Raw genomic sequence first — 19,107 nt, forward strand, 5'->3', positions numbered from 1 at the left:
CACGAGCATAAAGCAGGGCATGAGCGGGGGGTGCGGGGGACAAGAGCATAAAACGGACCATGAGCGGGGGGTGGGGGGCACACGAGCACAACACGGGGCATGAGCGGGGGGTGGGGGGACACGAGCATAAAACGGGACATGAGTGGGGGGTGGGGGACACGGGCACAACAAGGGGCATGAGCGGGGGTGGGGGAGGACACGGGCACAAGGGGCATGAGCGGGGGGTGGGGGAGGACACGGGCACAACACGGGGCATGAGCGGGGGGTGGGGGGACACAAGCACAAACGGGGCATGAGTGGGGGGTGGGGGGGACACGGGCACAACAAGGGGCATGAGCGGGGGTGGGGGAGGAAACGGGCACAAGGGGCATGAGCGGGGGGTGGGGTAGGACACGGGCACAACACGGGCCATGAGCAGGGGATGGGGGAGGACACAAGCAGAAACGGGGCATGAGGGGGGGTGGGGGGAACACGAGCATAAAGCGGGGCATGAGCAGGGGGTGGGGGGGACAAGAGCACAACACGGGGCATGAGCGGGGGGTGGGGGGACACGAGCACAACACGGGGCATGAGCAAGGGGTGGGGGGGACACGAACACAACACGGGGCATGAGCGGGGGGCGGGGGGGAAATGAGCACAAACGGGGCATGAGCGGGGGTGGGGGAGGACACGGGCACAACAAGGGGCATGAGCGGGGGGTGAGGGGGACAGGAGCACAACACGGGGCATGAGCGGGGGTTGGGGGGACACAAGCACAACAAGGGGCATGAGTGGGGGGTGGGGGGGACACGGGGCATGAGCGGGGGGGGTGGGGGGACACGAGCATAAAACGGGGCATGATCGGGGATGGGGGGACACGGGCACAACACGGGGCATGAGTGGGGAGTGGGGGAGGGCACGGGCACACAACACGGGGCATGAGCAGGGGGTGGGGGAGGACACGGGCACAACATGGGGCATGTGCGGGGGGTGGGGGGACACAAGCACAACACAGGGCATGAGCGGGGGGTGGGGGGGACACAAGCATAAAACAGGGCATGAGTGGGAGGTGGGGGGACACGGGCAGAACACGGGGCATGAGCAAGGGGTGGTGGGACACGAGCATAAAACGGGGCATGAGCGGGGGGACACGGGCACAACACGGGGCATGAGCGGGGGTGAGGGGGACATGGACACAACACGGGGCATGAGCAGGGTGTGGGGGAGGACACGAGCAGAAACGGGGCATGAGTGGGGGTTGGGGGAACACAAGCATAAAGCGGGGCATGAGCGGGGGGTGGGGGAGGGCACGAGCACAGCACGGGGCATGAGCGGGGGGTGGGGGACACAAGCACAACAAGGTGCATGAGCGGGGGGTGGGGGGACACGAGCACAACACGGGGCATGAGCGGGGCGTAGGTAGGGACACGAGCACAACACGGGAAATGAGCGGGGGGTGGGGGGGCATGAGTGGGGGGTGTGGGGGACACAAGCATAAAACGGGGCATGAGCGGGTGGTGGGTAGGAAACGGGCACAACACGGGGCATGTGCTGGGGTGGGGGAGGACACGAGCACAACACAGGAAATGAGCGGGGGGTGGGGGCTCATGAGTGGGGGGTGTGGGGGACACACGCATAAAATGGGGCATGAGCGGGTGGTGGGTAGTACACGGGCACAACACGGGGCATGTGCTGGGCTGGGGGAGGGCACGGGCACAACACGGGGCATGAGTGGAGGGTGGGGAGGACACGAGCATAAAACGGGGCATGAGCGGGGGTTGGGGGGACACGGGCACAACACAGGGCATGAGCGGGGGTGGGGGGACACGGACACAACACAGGGCAGGAGCGGGGGGTGGGGGGACACGAGCACAAATGGGGCATGAGCGGGGAGTTGGGGGGACACAAGCACAACACGGGGCATGAGCAAGGGGCGGGGGGGACATGAAGACAAACAGGGCATGAGCGGGGGTGGGGGAGGACATGGGCACAACAAGGGGCATGAGCGGGGGGTGAGGGGGACACGAGCACAACACGGGGCATGAGCGGGAGTTGGGGAACACACGAGCACAACAAGGGGCATGAGCGGGGGTGGGGGGGACACAAGCACAACACGGGGCATGAGCGGGGGTGGGGGACACGAGCACAACACGGGGCATGAGCGGGGGGGTGGGGGGACATGAGCACAACAAGGGGCATGAGCAAGCGGTGGGGGGACACGAGCATAAAGCGGGGCATGAGCAGGGGGACACGGGCACAACACAGGGCATGAGCGGGGGCGGGGGGGACACGGACAAAACACGGGGCATGAGCAGGGTGTGGGGGGACACGAGCATAAAGCAGGGCATGAGCGAGGGGTGCGGGGGACAAGAGCATAAAACGGACCATGAGCGGGGGGTGGGGGGCACACGAGCACAACACGAAGGCATGAGCGGGGGGTGGGGGGACACGAGCATAAAACGGGACATGAGTGGGGGGTGGGGGGACACGGGCACAACAAGGGGCATGAGCGGGGGTGGGGGAGGACACGGGCACAAGGGGCATGAGCGGGGGGTGGGGGAGGACACGGGCAAAACACGGGGCATGAGCGGGGGGTGGGGGGACACGAGCACAAACGGGGCATGAGTGGGGGGTGGGGGGGACACGGGCACAACAAGGGGCATGAGCGGGGGTGGGGGAGGAAACGGGCACAAGGGGCATGAGCGGGGGGTGGGGTAGGACACGGGCACAACACGGGCCATGAGCAGGGGATGGGGGAGGACACGAGCAGAAACGGGGCATGAGGGGAGGTGGGGGGAACACGAGCATAAAGCGGGGCATGAGCAGGGGGTGGGGGGACAAGAGCACAACACGGGGCATGAGCGGGGGGTGGGGGGGACACGAGCCTAACACGGGGCATGAGCAAGGCGTGGGGGGTACACGAACACAACACGGGGCATGAGCGGGGGTGGGGGGACACAAGCACAACACGGGGCATGAGCGGGGAGTGGGGGGACACGAGCACAACAAGGAGCATGAGCGCGGGGTGGGGGGGACACGAGCACAACACGGGGCATGAGCGGGGAGTGGGGGGGACACGGGGCATGAGCGGGGGGGTGGGGGGGACACGAGCATAAAACAGGGCATGAGCGGGGGTGGGGGGGACACGGGAACAACAAGGGGCATGAGCGGGGAGTGTGGGAGGGCACGGGCACACAACACGGGGCATGAGCAGGGGGTGGGGGAGGACACGGGCACAACATGAGGCATGTGCGGGGGGTGGGGGGGACACAAGCACAACACAGGGCATGAGCGGGGGGTGGGGGGGACACAAGCTTAAAACAGGGTATGAGTGGGAGGTGGGGGGGACACGGGCACAACACAGGGCATGAGCAAGGGGTGGGGGGACACGAGCATAAAACGGGGCATGAGGGGGGACACGGTACAACACGGGGCATGAGCGGGGGTTTGGGGACACACAACACGGGGCATGAGCGGGGGCCGGGGGGGAAATGAGCACAAACGCGGCATGAGCGGGGGTGGGGGAGGACACGGGCACAACAAGGGGCATGAGCGGGGGGTGAGGGGGACAGGAGCACAACACGGGGCATGAGCGGGGGTTGGGGGGACACGAGCACAACAAGGGGCATGAGCGGGGGGTGGGGGGGGGGCACGAGCACAACACGGGGCATGAGCGGGGGATGGGGGGACACGAGCACAACAAGTGGCATGAGCGGGGGTGGGGGGACACGAGCACAACGCGGGGGGTGGGGGGACACGAGCACAACAAGGAGCATGAGCGCGGGGTGGGGGGGACACGAGCACAAACGGGGCATGAGCGGGGGGTGGGGGAGGACACGAGCACAACACGGGGCATGATCAGGGAGTGGGGGGGACACGGGGCATGAGCGGGGGGGTGGGGGGACACGAGCATAAAACAGGGCATGAGCGGGGGTGGGGGGGACACGGGAACAACAAGGGGCATGAGCGGGGAGTGTGGGAGGGCACGGGCACACAACACGGGGCATGAGCAGGGGGTGGGGGAGGACACGGGCACAACATGAGGCATGTGCGGGGGGTGGGGGGACACAAGCACAACACAGGGCATGAGCGGGGGGTGGGGGGGACACAAGCATAAAACAGGGTATGAGTGGGAGGTGGGGGGGACACGGGCACAACACAGGGCATGAGCAAGGGGTGGGGGGACACGAGCATAAAACGGGGCATGAGGGGGGACACGGTACAACACGGGGCATGAGCGGGGGTCGGGGGACACGGACACAACACGGGGCATGAGCGGGGCCCGGGGGGGAAATGAGCACAAACGCGGCATGAGCGGGGGTGGGGGAGGACACGGGCACAACAAGGGGCATGAGCGGGGGGTGAGGGGGACAGGAGCACAACACGGGGCATGAGCGGGGGTTGGGGGGACACAAGCACAACAAGGGGCATGAGCGGGGGTGGGGGGGACACGAGCACAACACGGGGCATGAGCGGGGGGTGGGGGGACACGAGCACAACAAGTGGCATGAGCGGGGGTGGGGGGACACGAGCACAACACGGGGCATGAGCGGGGGGTGGGGGGACACAAGCACAACAAGGAGCATGAGCGCGGGGTGGGGGGGACACGAGCACAAACGGGGCATGAGCAGGGGGTGGGGGAGGACACGAGCACGACACGGGCATGAGCGGGGAGTGGGGGGGAAACAGAGCATGAGCGAGGGGGTGGGGGGACACGAGCATAAAACAGGGCATGAGCGGGGGTGGGGGGGACACGGGAACAACAAGGGGCATGAGCGGGGAGTGTGGGAGGGCACGGGCACACAACACGGGGCATGAGCAGGGGGTGGGGGAGGACACGGGCACAACATGAGGCATGTGCGGGGGGTGGGGGGACACAAGCACAACACAGGGCATGAGCGGGGGGTGGGGGGGACACAAGCATAAAACAGGGCATGAGTGGGAGGTGGGGGGACACGGGCACAACACAGGGCATGAGCAAGGGGTGGGGGGACACGAGCATAAAACGGGGCATGAGGGGGGGACACGGTACAACACGGGGCATGAGCGGGGGTGGGGGGACACGGACACAACACGGGGCATGAGCAGGGTGTGGGTGAGGACACGGGCACAACAAGGGGCATGAGCGGGGTGTGGGGGGGACACAAGCACAACACGGGGCATGAGCGGGGGGTGGGGGACACAAGCACAACAAGGGGCATGAGCGGGGGTGGGAAGGACACAAGCACAACATGGAGCAAGAGCAGGGGGTGTGGGAGGACAGAGGCACAACACGAGGCATGAGCGGGGGGTGGGGGAGGACACGGGCAAAACACGGGGCATGAGCGGGGGGTGGGGCAGGACACAAGCACAACAAGCGGCATGAGCGGGGGGTGGGGTAGGACACGGGCACAACAAAGGGCATGAGCAGGGGGTGGGGGAGGACACGGGCACCACAAGGGGCATGAGCAGGGGGTGGAGGAGGAAACGGGCACAACAGGGGGCATGAGCGGGGGGTGGGGGAGGACACAGGCACAACACAGGCCATGAGCGGGGGGTGGGAGAGGGCACGAGCACAAGGGGCATGAGTGGGGGGTGGGGGGACACAAGCACAAACGGGGCATGAGCGGGGAGTGGGGGAGGACACGTGCACAACACGGGGCATCAGCGGGGTGTGGGGGAGGGCATGAATGGGGTGTTGGGGAGGACACAAGCACAACACGGGGCTTGAGCGGGGGGTGGGGGGGACAAGAGCACAACAAGGGGCATGAGCGGGGAGTGGGGGGACACGAGCAGAACATGGGGCATGAAGGGGTGTGGGGGGGACATGAGCACAACGCGGGGCATGAGCGGGGGCTGGGAGGGACACGAGCACAACACGGGGCATGAGCGGGGGTTGAGGGAGGACACAAGCACAACACGGGCCATGAGCGGGGGGTGGGGGGACACGGGCACAACATGGAGCATGAGCAGGGGGTGGGGGGACACGAGCACAACATGGGGCATGAACGGGGGATTGGGGAGAACACGAGCACAAACGGAGCATGAGCGGGGGGTGGGGGGACACGAGCATAAAACGGGCCATGAGCGGGGGGTGGAGGGCACACGAGCACAACACGGGGCATGAGCGGGGGGTGGGGGGACACGAGCATAAAACGGGACATGAGTGGGGGGTGGAGGGGACACGGGCACAACAAGGGGCATGAGCGGGGGTGGGGTTAGACACGGGCACAAGGGGCATTAGTGGGGGTGGGGGAGGACACGGGCACAACACGGGGCATGAGCGGGGGGTTGGGGGAGGACACGAGCAGAAACGGGGCATGAGGGGGTGGGGGGAACACGAGTATAAAGCGGGGCATGAGCAGGGGGTGGGGGGGACAAGAGCACAACACGGGGCATGAGCGGGGGGTGGGGGGGAAACGAGCCCAACACGGGCCATGAGCGGGGGGTTGGGGAGGACACGGGCACAACAAGGGGCATGAGCGGGGGGTGGGGAAGGACACAGAGACAACACGGGGCATGAGCGGGGGGTGGGGCAGGACACGGGCACAACACAGGGCATTAGCGGGGGTGGGGGAGGACACGAGCACAAACGGAGCATGAGTGGGGGTGGGGGGCACACGGCACAACACGGGGCATTTGCGGGCGTGGGGGGACACAAGCAAAAAACGGGACATGAGTGGGGGGTGGGGGGGAGACGGGCAGCACAACACAGGGCATGAGCGGGGGGTGGGTGGGAACACGGGCACAACACGGGGCATTAGCGGGGGGTGGGGGGGACACGAGCACAACACGGGTCATGAGCGGGCGGTGGGGGGACACGGGCACAAGGGGCATGAGCGGGGTGTGGGGGAGGACACGGGCACAACAAGAGGCATGAGTGGAGGGTGGGGGAGGACACGGGCACAACACGGGGCATGAGCGGGGGTGGGGGAGGACACGAGCACAACACGAGGCATGAGTTGGGGGTGGGGGGACACAAGCATAAAACGGGGCATGAATGGGGATGTGGGGACACGGGCACAACACAGGGCATGAGCGGGGGGTGGGGGACACAAGCATAAAACAGGGCATGAGCGGGGGTGGGGGGGACACGGGCACAACACGGGACATGAGAAGGGGTGGGGGGACACGGACACAACACAGGGCATGAGCGGGGGGTGGGGGGACACGAGCAAAACATAGGGCATGAGCGAGGGTGGGGGGACTCGAGCACAACAAGGGGCATGAGCAGGGGGTGGGGGGGACACAAGCACAACACGGGGCACGAGCGGGGGGTGGTGGACACAAGCACAACAAGGGGCATGAGCGGGGGGTGGGAAGGACACAAGCACAACATGGAGCAAGAGCAGGGGGTGTGGGAGGGCAGAGGCACAACACGAGGCATGAGCGGGGGGTGGGGGAGGACACGGGCAAAACACGGGGCATGAGCGGGGGGTGGGGCAGGAAACAAGCACAACAAGCGGCATGAGCGGGGGGTGGGGTAGGACACGGGCACAACAAAGGGCATGAGCAGGGGGTGGGGGAGGACACGGGCACCACAAGGGGCATGAGCAGGGGGTGGAGGAGGAAACGGGCACAACAGGGGGCATGAGCGGGGGGTGGGGGAGGACACAGGCACAACACAGGCCATGAGCGGGGGGTGGGAGAGGGCACGAGCACAAGGGGCATGAGTGGGGGGTGGGGGGACACAAGCACAAACGGGGCATGAGCGGGGAGTGGGGGAGGACATGTGCACAACACGGGGCATCAGCGGGGTGTGGGGGAGGGCATGAATGGGGTGTTGGGGAGGACACAAGCACAACACGGGGCTTGAGCGGGGGGTGGGGGGGACAAGAGCACAACAAGGGGCATGAGCGGGGAGTGGGGGGACACGAGCAGAACATGGGGCATGAAGGGGTGTGGGGGGGACATGAGCACAACGCGGGGCATAAGCGGGGGCTGGGAGGGACACGAGCACAACACGGGGCATGAGCGGGGGTTGAGGGAGGACACAAGCACAACACGGGCCATGAGCGGGGGGTGGGGGGACACGGGCACAACATGGAGCATGAGCAGGGGGTGGGGGGACACGAGCACAACATGGGGCATGAACGGGGGATTGGGGAGGACACGAGCACAAACGGAGCATGAGCGGGGGGTGGGGGGACACGAGCATAAAACGGGCCATGAGCGGGGGGTGGAGGGCACACGAGCACAACACGGGGCATGAGCGGGGGGTGGGGGGACACGAGCATAAAACGGGACATGAGTGGGGGGTGGAGGGGACACGGGCACAACAAGGGGCATGAGCGGGGGTGAGGTTAGACACGGGCACAAGGGGCATGAGTGGGGGTGGGGGAGGACACGGGCACAGCACGGGGCATGAGCGGGGGGTTGGGGGAGGACATGAGCAGAAACGGGGCATGAGGGGGGTGGGGGGAACACGAGTATAAAGCGGGGCATGAGCAGGGGGTGGGGGGACAAGAGCACAACACGGGGCATGAGCGGGGGTGGGGGGAAAACGAGCCCAACACGGGCCATGAGCGGGGGGTTGGGGAGGACACGGGCACAACAAGGGGCATGAGCGGGGGGTGGGGAAGGACACAGAGACAACACGGGGCATGAGCGGGGGGTGGGGCAGGACACGGGCACAACACGGGGCATTAGCGGGGGTGGGGGAGGACACGAGCACAAACGGAGCATGAGTGGGGGTGGGGGGCACACGGCACAACACGGGGCATTTGCGGGCGTGGGGGGACACAAGCATAAAACGGGACATGAGTGGGGGGTGGGGGGACACGGGCAGCACAACACGGGGCATGAGCGGGGGTGGGTGGGAACACGGGCACAACACGGGGCATTAGCGGGGGGTGGGGAGGACACGAGCACAACACGGGTCATGAGCGGGCGGTGGGGGGACACGGGCACAATGGCATGAGCGGGGTGTGGGGGAGGACACGGGCACAACAAGAGGCATGAGTGGAGGGTGGGGGAGGACACGGGCACAACACGGGGCATGAGCGGGGGTGGGGGAGGACACGAGCACAACACGAGGCATGAGTTGGGGGTGGGGGACACAAGCATAAAACAGGGCATGAGCAGGGGTGGGGGGGACACGGGCACAACACGGGACATGAGAAGGGGGTGGGGGGACACGAACACAACACAGGGCATGAGCGGGGGGTGGGGGGACACGAGCAAAACATAGGGCATGAGCGGGGGTGGGGGGACTCGAGCACAACAAGGGGCATGAGCAGGGGGTGGGGGAACACAAGCACAACACGGGGCAAGAGCAGGGGGTGGGGTGGATACGGTCACAACACGGGGCATGAGCGGGGGGTGGGGGAGGACACGGGAACAACACGGGGTATGAGCGGGGGGGTGGGGGAGGACACGAGCACAACAAGGGGCATGAGCGGGGGGTGGGGGAACACGGGCACAACATGGAGCATGAGCAGGGGGTGGGGGGACACGAGCACAACATGGGGCATGAACGGGGGATTGGGGAGGACACGAGCACAAACGGAGCATGAGCGGGGGGTGGGGGGACACGAGCATAAAACGGGCCATGAGCGGGGGGTGGAGGGCACACGAGCACAACACGGGGCATGAGCGGGGGGTGGGGGGACACGAGCATAAAACGGGACATGAGTGGGGGGTGGAGGGGACACGGGCACAACAAGGGGCATGAGCTGGGGTGGGGTTAGACACGGGCACAAGGGGCATGAGTGGGGGTGGGGGAGGACACGGGCACAACACGGGGCATGAGCGGGGGGTTGGGGGAGGACATGAGCAGAAACAGGGCATGAGGGGGGTGGGGGGAACACGAGTATAAAGCGGGGCATGAGCAGGGGGTGGGGGGGACAAGAGCACAACACGGGGCATGAGCGGGGGCTGGGGGGAAAACGAGCCCAACACGGGCCATGAGCGGGGGGTTGGGGAGGACACGGGCACAACAAGGGGCATGAGCGGGGGGTGGGGAAGGGCACAGAGACAACACGGGGCATGAGCGGGGGGTGGGGCAGGACACGGGCACAACACGGGGCATTAGCGGGGGTGGGGGAGGACACGAGCACAAACGGAGCATGAGTGGGGGTGGGGGGCACACGGCACAACACGGGGCATTTGCGGGCGTGGGGGGACACAAGCATAAAACGGGACATGAGTGGGGGGTGGGGGGGACACGGGCAGCACAACACGGGGCATGAGCGGGGGTGGGTGGGAACACGGGCACAACACGGGGCATTAGCGGGGGGTGGGGGGGACACGAGCACAACACGGGTCATGAGCGGGCGGTGGGGGGACACGGGCACAATGGCATGAGCGGGGTGTGGGGGAGGACACGGGCACAACAAGAGGCATGAGTGGAGGGTGGGGGAGGACACGGGCACAACACGGGGCATGAGCGGGGGTGGGGGAGGACACGAGCACAACACGAGGCATGAGTTGGGGGTGGGGGACACAAGCATAAAACAGGGCATGAGCGGGGGTGGGGGGGACACGGGCACAACACGGGACATGAGAAGGGGGTGGGGGGACACGAACACAACACAGGGCATGAGCGGGGGGTGGGGGGACACGAGCAAAACATAGGGCATGAGCGGGGGTGGGGGGACTCGAGCACAACAAGGGGCATGAGCAGGGGGTGGGGGAACACAAGCACAACACGGGGCAAGAGCAGAGGGTGGGGGAGGACACGGGCATAACAAGGGGCATGAGCGGGGGTGAGGGAGGACACGGGCACAACATGGGGCATGAGTGGGGTTTGGGGGGACACGAGCACAAACGGGGCATGAGCGGGGGGGTGTTGGAGGACACGAACACAACACGGGGCATGAGCGGGGGGTGGGGGAGGACAAGAGCACAACAAGGGGCATGAGTGGGGTTTGGGGGGACACGAGCACAAACGGGGCATGAGCGGGGGGTGGGGGAGGACACGAGCACAACACGGGGCATGAGCGGGGGGTGGGGGAGGACACGGGCACAACACAGGGCATGAGCAGGGTGTGGGGGAGGGCATGAGTGGGGTGTTGGGGAGGACACAAGCACAACACGGGGCATGAGCGGGGGGGGGACACAAACACAACAAGGGGCATGAGCAGGGTGTGGGGTGGACACGAGCAGAACACGGGACATGAGGGGGAGTAGGGGGACATGAGCACAACACGGGGCATGAGCGGGGGGTGGGAGGTACACGAGCACAACAAAGGGCATAAGCGGGGGGTGGGGGAGTACACAAGCACAACAGGGGCCATGAGCAGGGGGTGGGGGGGACACGAGCATAACACGGGGCATGAGCGGGGTGTGGGGGAGGACACGGGCACAACACGGGCCATGAGCGGGGGTGGGGGGGACACAGGCACAACAAGGGGCATGAGCGGGGGTGGGGGAGGACACGGGCACAACACGGGGCATGAGCGGGAGGTGGGGGAGGACACGAGCACAAAAAGGGGCATGAGTAAGGGGTGGGGGGACACAAGCACAACACTGGGCAAGAGCAGGTGGGGGGAGGACACGGGCACAACACGGGGCAAGAGCGGGGGGTGGGGGAGGACACGAGCAGAAACGGGGCATGAGGGGGGTGGGGGGAACACGAGCATAAAGCGGGGCATGAGCGGGGGGTGGGGGGGACACGAGCACAACACGGGGCATGAGCGGGGGGTGGGGGGACACGAGCACAACACAGGGCATGAGCAGGGGTTGGGGGGGACACGAGCACAACAAGGGGCATGAGCGGGGGGTGGGGGGACACGAGCACAACACGGGGCATGAGCAGGGGGCGGGGGGACATGAGCACAAACGGGGCATGAGCGGGGGTGGGGAGGACACAGGCACAACAAGGGGCATGAGCGGGGGGTGGGGGAGGACACGGGCACAACACAGGGCATGAGCAGGGTGTGGGGGAGGACACGGGCACAACACAGGGCATGAGCAGGGTGTGGGGGAGGGCATGAGTGGGGTGTTGAGGAGGACACAAGTACAACACGGGGCATGAGCGGGGGTGGGGGGGACACAAACACAACAAGGGGCATGAGCAGGGTGTGGGGTGGACACGAGCAGAACACGGGACATGAGGGGGAGTAGGGGGACATGAGCACAACACGGGGCATGAGCGGGGGGTGGGAGGGACACGAGCACAACACAGGGCATGAGCGGGGGGTGGGGGGGAACACGAGCACAACAGGGGCCATGAGCAGGGGGTGGGGGGGACACGAGCATAACACGGGGCATGAACGGGGTGTGGGGGAGGACACGGGCACAACACGGGCCATGAGCGGGGGTGGGGGGGACACAGGCACAACAAGGGGCATGAGCGGGGGTGGGGGAGGACACGGGCACAACACGGGGCATGAGCGAGAGGTGGGGGAGGACACGGGCACTACAAGGGGCATGGGGGCATGAGTAAGGGGTGGGGGGGACACAAGCACAACACGGGGCAAGAGCAGGTGGGGGGAGGACACGGGCACAACACGGGGCAAGAGCGGGGGGTGGGGGAGGACACGAGCAGAAACGGGGCATGAGATGAGGGGGGTGGGGGAACACGAGCATAAAGCGGGACATGAGCGGGGGGTGGGGGGGGACGAGCACAACACGGGGCATGAGCGGGGGTGGGGGGACACGAGCACAACACAGGGCATGACCGGGGGTTGGAGAGGACACGAGCACAACAAGGGGCATGAGCTAGGGGTGGGGGGACACGAGCACAACACGGGGCATGAGCAGGGGCCATGGGGACATGAGCACAAACGGGGCATGAGCGGGGGTGGGGAGGACACAGGCACAACAAGGGGCATGAGCGGGGGGTGAGGGGACACGAGCACAACACGGGGCATGAGCGGGGGTTGGGGGGGCATGAGCACAACAAGGGGCATGAGCGGGGGGTGGGGGGACATGAGCATAAAACGTGGCATGAGCGGTGGGTGGGGGAGGACACAAGCACAACACGGGGCGTGAGCGGGGGGTGGGGGGACACGAGCACAACATGGGGCATGAGCGGGGGGTGGGGGGACACGAGCACAACATGGGGCATGAGCGGGGGCTGGGGGGACACGAGCACAACAAGGGGCATGGGTGGGGGGACACAAGCACAAACAGGGCATGATCGGGGGGTGGGGGAGGACACGAGCACAACACGGGGCATGAGCGGGGAGTGGGGGGACACGGGGCATGAGCGGGGGGATGGGGGGACACGAGCATAAAACAGGGCATGAGTGGGGGGTGGGGGGGACACATGCACAACACGGGGCATGAGCGGGGAGTGGGGGAGGGCACAGGCACACAACACGGGGCATGAGCAGGGGGTGGGGGAGGACATGGGCACAACATGGGGCATGTGCGGGGGGTGGGGGGGACACAAGCACAACACAGGGCATGAGCGGGGGGTGGGGGGGACACAAGCATAAAACAGGGCATGAGTGGGAGGTGGGGAGGACACGGGCACAACACGGGGCATGAGCAAGGGGTAGGGGGACACAAGCATAAAATGGGGCATGAGCGGGGGGGACATGGGACATGAGCAGGGGTGGGGGGACATGGACACAACACGGGGCATGAGCAGGGTGTGGGGGAGGACACGAGCAGAAACGGGGCATGAGGAGGGTTGGGGGAACACGAGCATAAAGCGGGGCATGAGCGGGGGGTGGAGGGGACAAGAGCATAAAACGGGACATGAGTGGGAGGTGGGGGGGACACGGGCATAACAAGGGGCATGAGCGGGGGTGGGGGAGGACATGGACACAAGGGGCATGAGCAGGGGGTGGGGGAGGACACGGGCACAACACGGGGCATGAGCGGGGGGTGGGGGGACACGGGCACAACACGGGGCATGAGCGGGGGTGGGGGAGGACACGGGCACAACACGGGGCATGAGCGGGGGGTGGGGGGACACGAGCACAACACGGGGCATGAGCGGGGGATGGGGGAGGACATGAGCACAAACGGGGCATGATTGGGGGGTGGGGGGGACACGGGCACAACAAGGGGCATGAGCGGGCGTGGGGGAGGACACGGGCACAAGGGGCATGAGCGGGGGGTGGGGAAGGACATGGGGCATGAGCGGGGGGTGGGGGGACACGAGCACAACACCGTGCATAAGCGGGGGTTGGGGGGGCACGAACACAACAAGGGGCATGAGCGGGGGGCTGGGGGGACACGAGCACAACACGGGGCATGAGCGGGGGCGGGGGGACATGAGCACAAACGGGGCTTGAGCGGGGCTGGGAGAGGACATGGGCACAACAAGGGGCATGAGCGGGGGGTGAGGGAGACACAAGCACAACACGGGGCATGAGCGGGGGTTGGGGGGGACACGAGCACAACAAGGGGCATGAGCGGGGGGTGGGGGGACACGAGCACAACACGGGGCATGAGCGGGGGGTGGGGGGACACGAGCACAACAAGGGGCATGAGTGGGGAGGACACGATCAGAACATGGGGCATGAAGGGGTGTGGGGGGACATGAGCACAACGCGGGGCATGAGCGGGGGGTGGGAGGGACACGAGCACAACACGGGGAATTAGCGGGGGTTGGTGGAGAACACAAGCACAACACGGGCCATGAGCGGGGGGTGGGGGGACATGGGCACAACACGGGGCATAAGCGGGGGGTGGGGGAGGACACGGACACAACACGGGGCATGAGCGGGGGGTGGGGGGGACAATAGCACAACACGGGGCATGAGCGGGGGATGGGGAGGACATGAGCACAAACGGGGCATGAGCGGTGGGTGGGGGGACACGAGCATAAAACGGGCCATGAGCGGGGGGTGGGGAGCTCACGAGCACAACACGGGGCATGAGTGGGGGGTGGGGGGGACACGAGCAGAAACGGGGCATGAGGGGAGGTGGGGGAAACACGAGTATAAAGTGGGGCATGAGGGGCATGAGTGGGGGTTGGGGGGGACACGGGCACAACACGGGCCATGAGCGGGGGGTGGGGGAGGACACGAGCACAAGGGGCATGAGTGGGGGTGGGGGGACACAAGCACAAACGGGGCATGAGAGGGGGGTGGGGGAGGACACGAGCACAACACCGGGCATGAGCGGGGAGTGGGGGAGGACACGTGCACAACACGGGGCATCAGCAGGGTTTGGGGGAGGGCATGAACGGGGTGTTGGGAGGACACAAGCACAACACAGGGCATGAGCGGGGGTGGGGGGGACACGCGCACAACAAGGGGCATGAGCGGGGAGTGGGGGGACACGAGCAGAACATGGGGCATGAAGGGGTGTGGGGGGGGGCATGAGCACAACGTGGGGCATGAGCGGGGGGTGGGAGGGACACGAGCACAACACGGGGCATGAGCGGGGGTTGGGGGAGGACACAAGCACAGCACGGGCCATGAGCGGGGGTGGGGGGACACGGGCACAACACGGGGCATAAGCGGGGGTTGGGGGAGGATACGGACACAACACGGGCATGAGCGGGGGGTGGGGGGGACACGAGCACAACACGGGGCATGAGCGGGGGATGGGGGAGGACACGAGCACAAAGGGGGCATGAGCGGTGGGTGGGGGGACACGAGCATAAAACGGGCCATGAGCGGGGGGTGGGGGGCACACGAGCACAACACAGGGCATGAGCGGTGGGCGGTGGGGACACAAGCATAAAACGGGACATGAGTGGGGGGTGGGGGGGACACGGGCACAACACGGGGCATGAGCGGGGGGTTGGGGGAGGACACGAGCAGAAACGGGGCATGAGAGGGGGTGGGGGAAACACGAGTATAAAGTGAGGCATGAGCGCGGGGTGGGGGGGACAAGAGAACAACACGGGGCATGAGTGGGGGGTGGGGGGGACACGAGCACAACACGGGCCATGAGCGGGGGGTGGGGGAGGACACGGGCACAACAAGGGGCATGAGCGGGGGGTGGGGAAGGACACGGGCACAACACGGGGCATGAGCGGGGGGTGGGGGAGGACACGGGCACAACACGGGGCATTAGCGGGGGGTGGGGGAGGACACGAGCACAAACGGGGCATGAGTGGGGAGTGGGGGGCACACGGCACAACACAGGGCATGTGCGGGGGTGGGGGGGACACGAGAATAAAACGGGACATGAGTGGGGGTTGGGGGGGACACGGGCAGCACAACACGGGGCATGAGCGGGGGGTGGGTGGGAACACGGGCACAACACGGGGCATGAGCGGGGGGTGGGGGGGACACGAGCACAACACGGGTCATGAGCGGGGGGTGGGGCAGGACACAAGCACAACAAGCAGCATGAGCGGGGGGTGGGGGAGGACACGGGCACAACACAGGGCATGAGCAGGGTGTGGGGGAGGGCATGAGTGGGGTGTTGGGGAGGACACAAGCACAACACGGGGCATGAGCGGGGGTGGGGGGGACACAAACACAACAAGGGGCATGAGCAGGGTGTGGGGTGGACACGAGCAGAACACGGGACACGAGGGGGAGTAGGGGGACATGAGCACAACACGGGGCATGAGCGGGGGGTGGGAGGTACACGAGCACAACAAAGGGCATAAGCGGGGGTGGGGGAGGACACAAGCACAACAGGGGCCATGAGCAGGGGGTGGGGGGGACACCAGCATAACACGGGGCATGAGCGGGGTGTGGGGGAGGACACGGGCACAACACGGGCCATGAGCGGGGGTGGGGGGGACACAGGCACAACAAGGGGCATGAGCGGGGGTGGGGGAGGACACGGGCACAACACAGGGCATGAGCGGGAGGTGGGGGAGGACACGAGCACTAAAAGGGGCATGAGTAAGGGGTGGGGGGGACACAAGCACACCACGGGGCAAGAGCAGGTGGGGGGAGGACACGGGCACAACACGGGGCAAGAGCGGGGGGTGGGGGAGGACACGAGCAGAAACGGGGCATGAGGGGGATGGGGGGAACACGAGCATAAAGCGGGGCATGAGCGGGGGGTGGGGGGGACACGAGCACAACACGGGGCATGAGCGGGGGGTGGGGGGACACAAGCACAACACAGGGCATGAGCAGGGGTTGGGGGGGACATGAGCACAACAAGGGGCATGAGCGGGGGGTGGGGGGACACGAGCACAACACGGGGCATGAGCAGGGGGTGGGGGGACATGAGCACAAACGGGGCATGAGCGGGGGTGGGGAGGACACAGGCACAACAAGGGGCATGAGCGGGGGGTGGGGGAGGACACGGGCACAACACAGGGCATGAGCAGGGTGTGGGGGAGGACACGGGCACAACACAGGGCATGAGCAGGGTGTGGGGGAGGGCATGAGTGGGGTGTTGGGGAGGACACAAGCACAACACGGGGCATGAGCGGGGGTGGGGGGGACACAAACACAACAAGGGGCATGAGCAGGGTGTGGGGTGGACACGAGCAGAACACGGGACATGAGGGGGAGTAGGGGGACATGAGCACAACACGGGGCATGCGCGGGGGGTGGGAGGGACACGAGCACAACACAGGGCATGAGCGGGGGGTGGGGGGAACACGAGCACAACAGGGGCCATGAGCAGGGGGTGGGGGGGACACGAGCATAACACGGGGCATGAACGGGGTGTGGGGGAGGACACGGGCACAACACGGGCCATGAGCGGGGGTGGGGGGGACACAGGCACAACAAGGGGCATGAGCGGGGGTGGGGGAGGACACGGGCTCAACACGGGGCATGAGCGAGAGGTGGGGGAGGACACGGGCACTACAAGGGGCATGGGGGCATGAGTAAGGGGTGGGGGGGACACAAGCACAACACGGGGCAAGAGCAGGTGGGGGGAGGACACGGGCACAACACGGGGCAAGAGCTGGGGGTGGGGGAGGACACGAGCAGAAACGGGGCATGAGATGAGGGGGTGGGGGGAACACGAGCATAAAGCGGGGCATGAGCGGGGGGTGGGGGGGACGAGCACAACACGGGGCATGAGCGGGGGTGGGGGGACACGAGCACAACACAGGGCATGAGCGGGGGTTGGGGAGGACACGAGCACAACAAGGGGCATGAGCTAGGGGTGGGGGGACACGAGCACAACACGGGGCATGAGCAGGGGCCATGGGGACATAAGCACAAACGGGGCATGAGCGGGGGTGGGGAGGACACAGGCACAACAAGGGGCATGAGCGGGGGGTGAGGGGACACGAGCACAACACGGGGCATGAGCGGGGGTTGGGGGGGCATGAGCACAACAAGGGGCATGAGCGGGGGGTGGGGGGGACATGAGCATAAAACGTGGCATGAGCGGTGGGTGGGGGAGGACACAAGCACAACACGGGGCATGAGCGGGGGGTGGGGGGACATGAGCACAAACGGGGCATGAGCGGGGCTGGGAGAGGACACGGGCACAACAAGGGGCATGAGCGGGGGGTGAGGGAGACACAAGCACAACACGGGGCATGAGCGGGGGTTGGGGGGACACGAGCACAACAAGGGGCATGAGCGGGGGGTGGGGGGACACAAGCACAACACGGGGCATGAGCGGGGGGTGGGGGGGACACGAGCACAACAAGGGGCATGAGTGGGGAGGACACGATCAGAACATGGGGCATGAAGGGGTGTGGGGGGACATGAGCACAACGCGGGGCATGAGCGGGGGGTGGGAGGGACACGAGCACAACATGGGGCATTAGCGGGGGTTGGGGGAGGACACAAGCACAACACGGGCCATGAGCGGGGGGTGGGGGGACATGGGCACAACACGGGGCATAAGCGGGGGGTGGGGGAGGACACGGACACAACACGGGGCATGAGCGGGGGGTGGGGGGGACACGAGCACAACACGGGGCATGAGCGGGGGATGGGGAGGACATGAGCACAAACGGGGCATGAGCGGTGGGTGGGGGGACACGAGCATAAAACGGGCCATGAGCGGGGGGTGGGGAGCTCACGAGCACAAAACGGGGCATGAGTGGGGGGTGGGGGGGACACGAGCAGAAACGGGGCATGAGGGGAGGTGGGGGAAACACGAGTATAAAGTGGGGCATGAGGGGCATGAGTGGGGGTTGGGGGGACACGGGCACAACACGGGCCATGAGCGGGGGGTGGGGGAGGACACGAGCACAAGGGGCATGAGTAGGGGTGGGGGGACACAAGCACAAACGGGACATGAGAGGGGGGTGGGGGAGGACACGAGCACAACACCGGGCATGAGCGTGGAGTGGGGGAGGACACGTGCACAACACGGGGCATCAGCGGGGTTTGGGGGAGGGCATGAACGGGGTGT

The sequence above is a fragment of the Ambystoma mexicanum genome, chromosome 13, assembly GCF_040938575.1.
Source record: "Ambystoma mexicanum isolate Mex_15411 chromosome 13, UKY_AmexF1_1, whole genome shotgun sequence".
Classification (NCBI taxonomy): Eukaryota; Metazoa; Chordata; class Amphibia; order Caudata; family Ambystomatidae; genus Ambystoma; species Ambystoma mexicanum.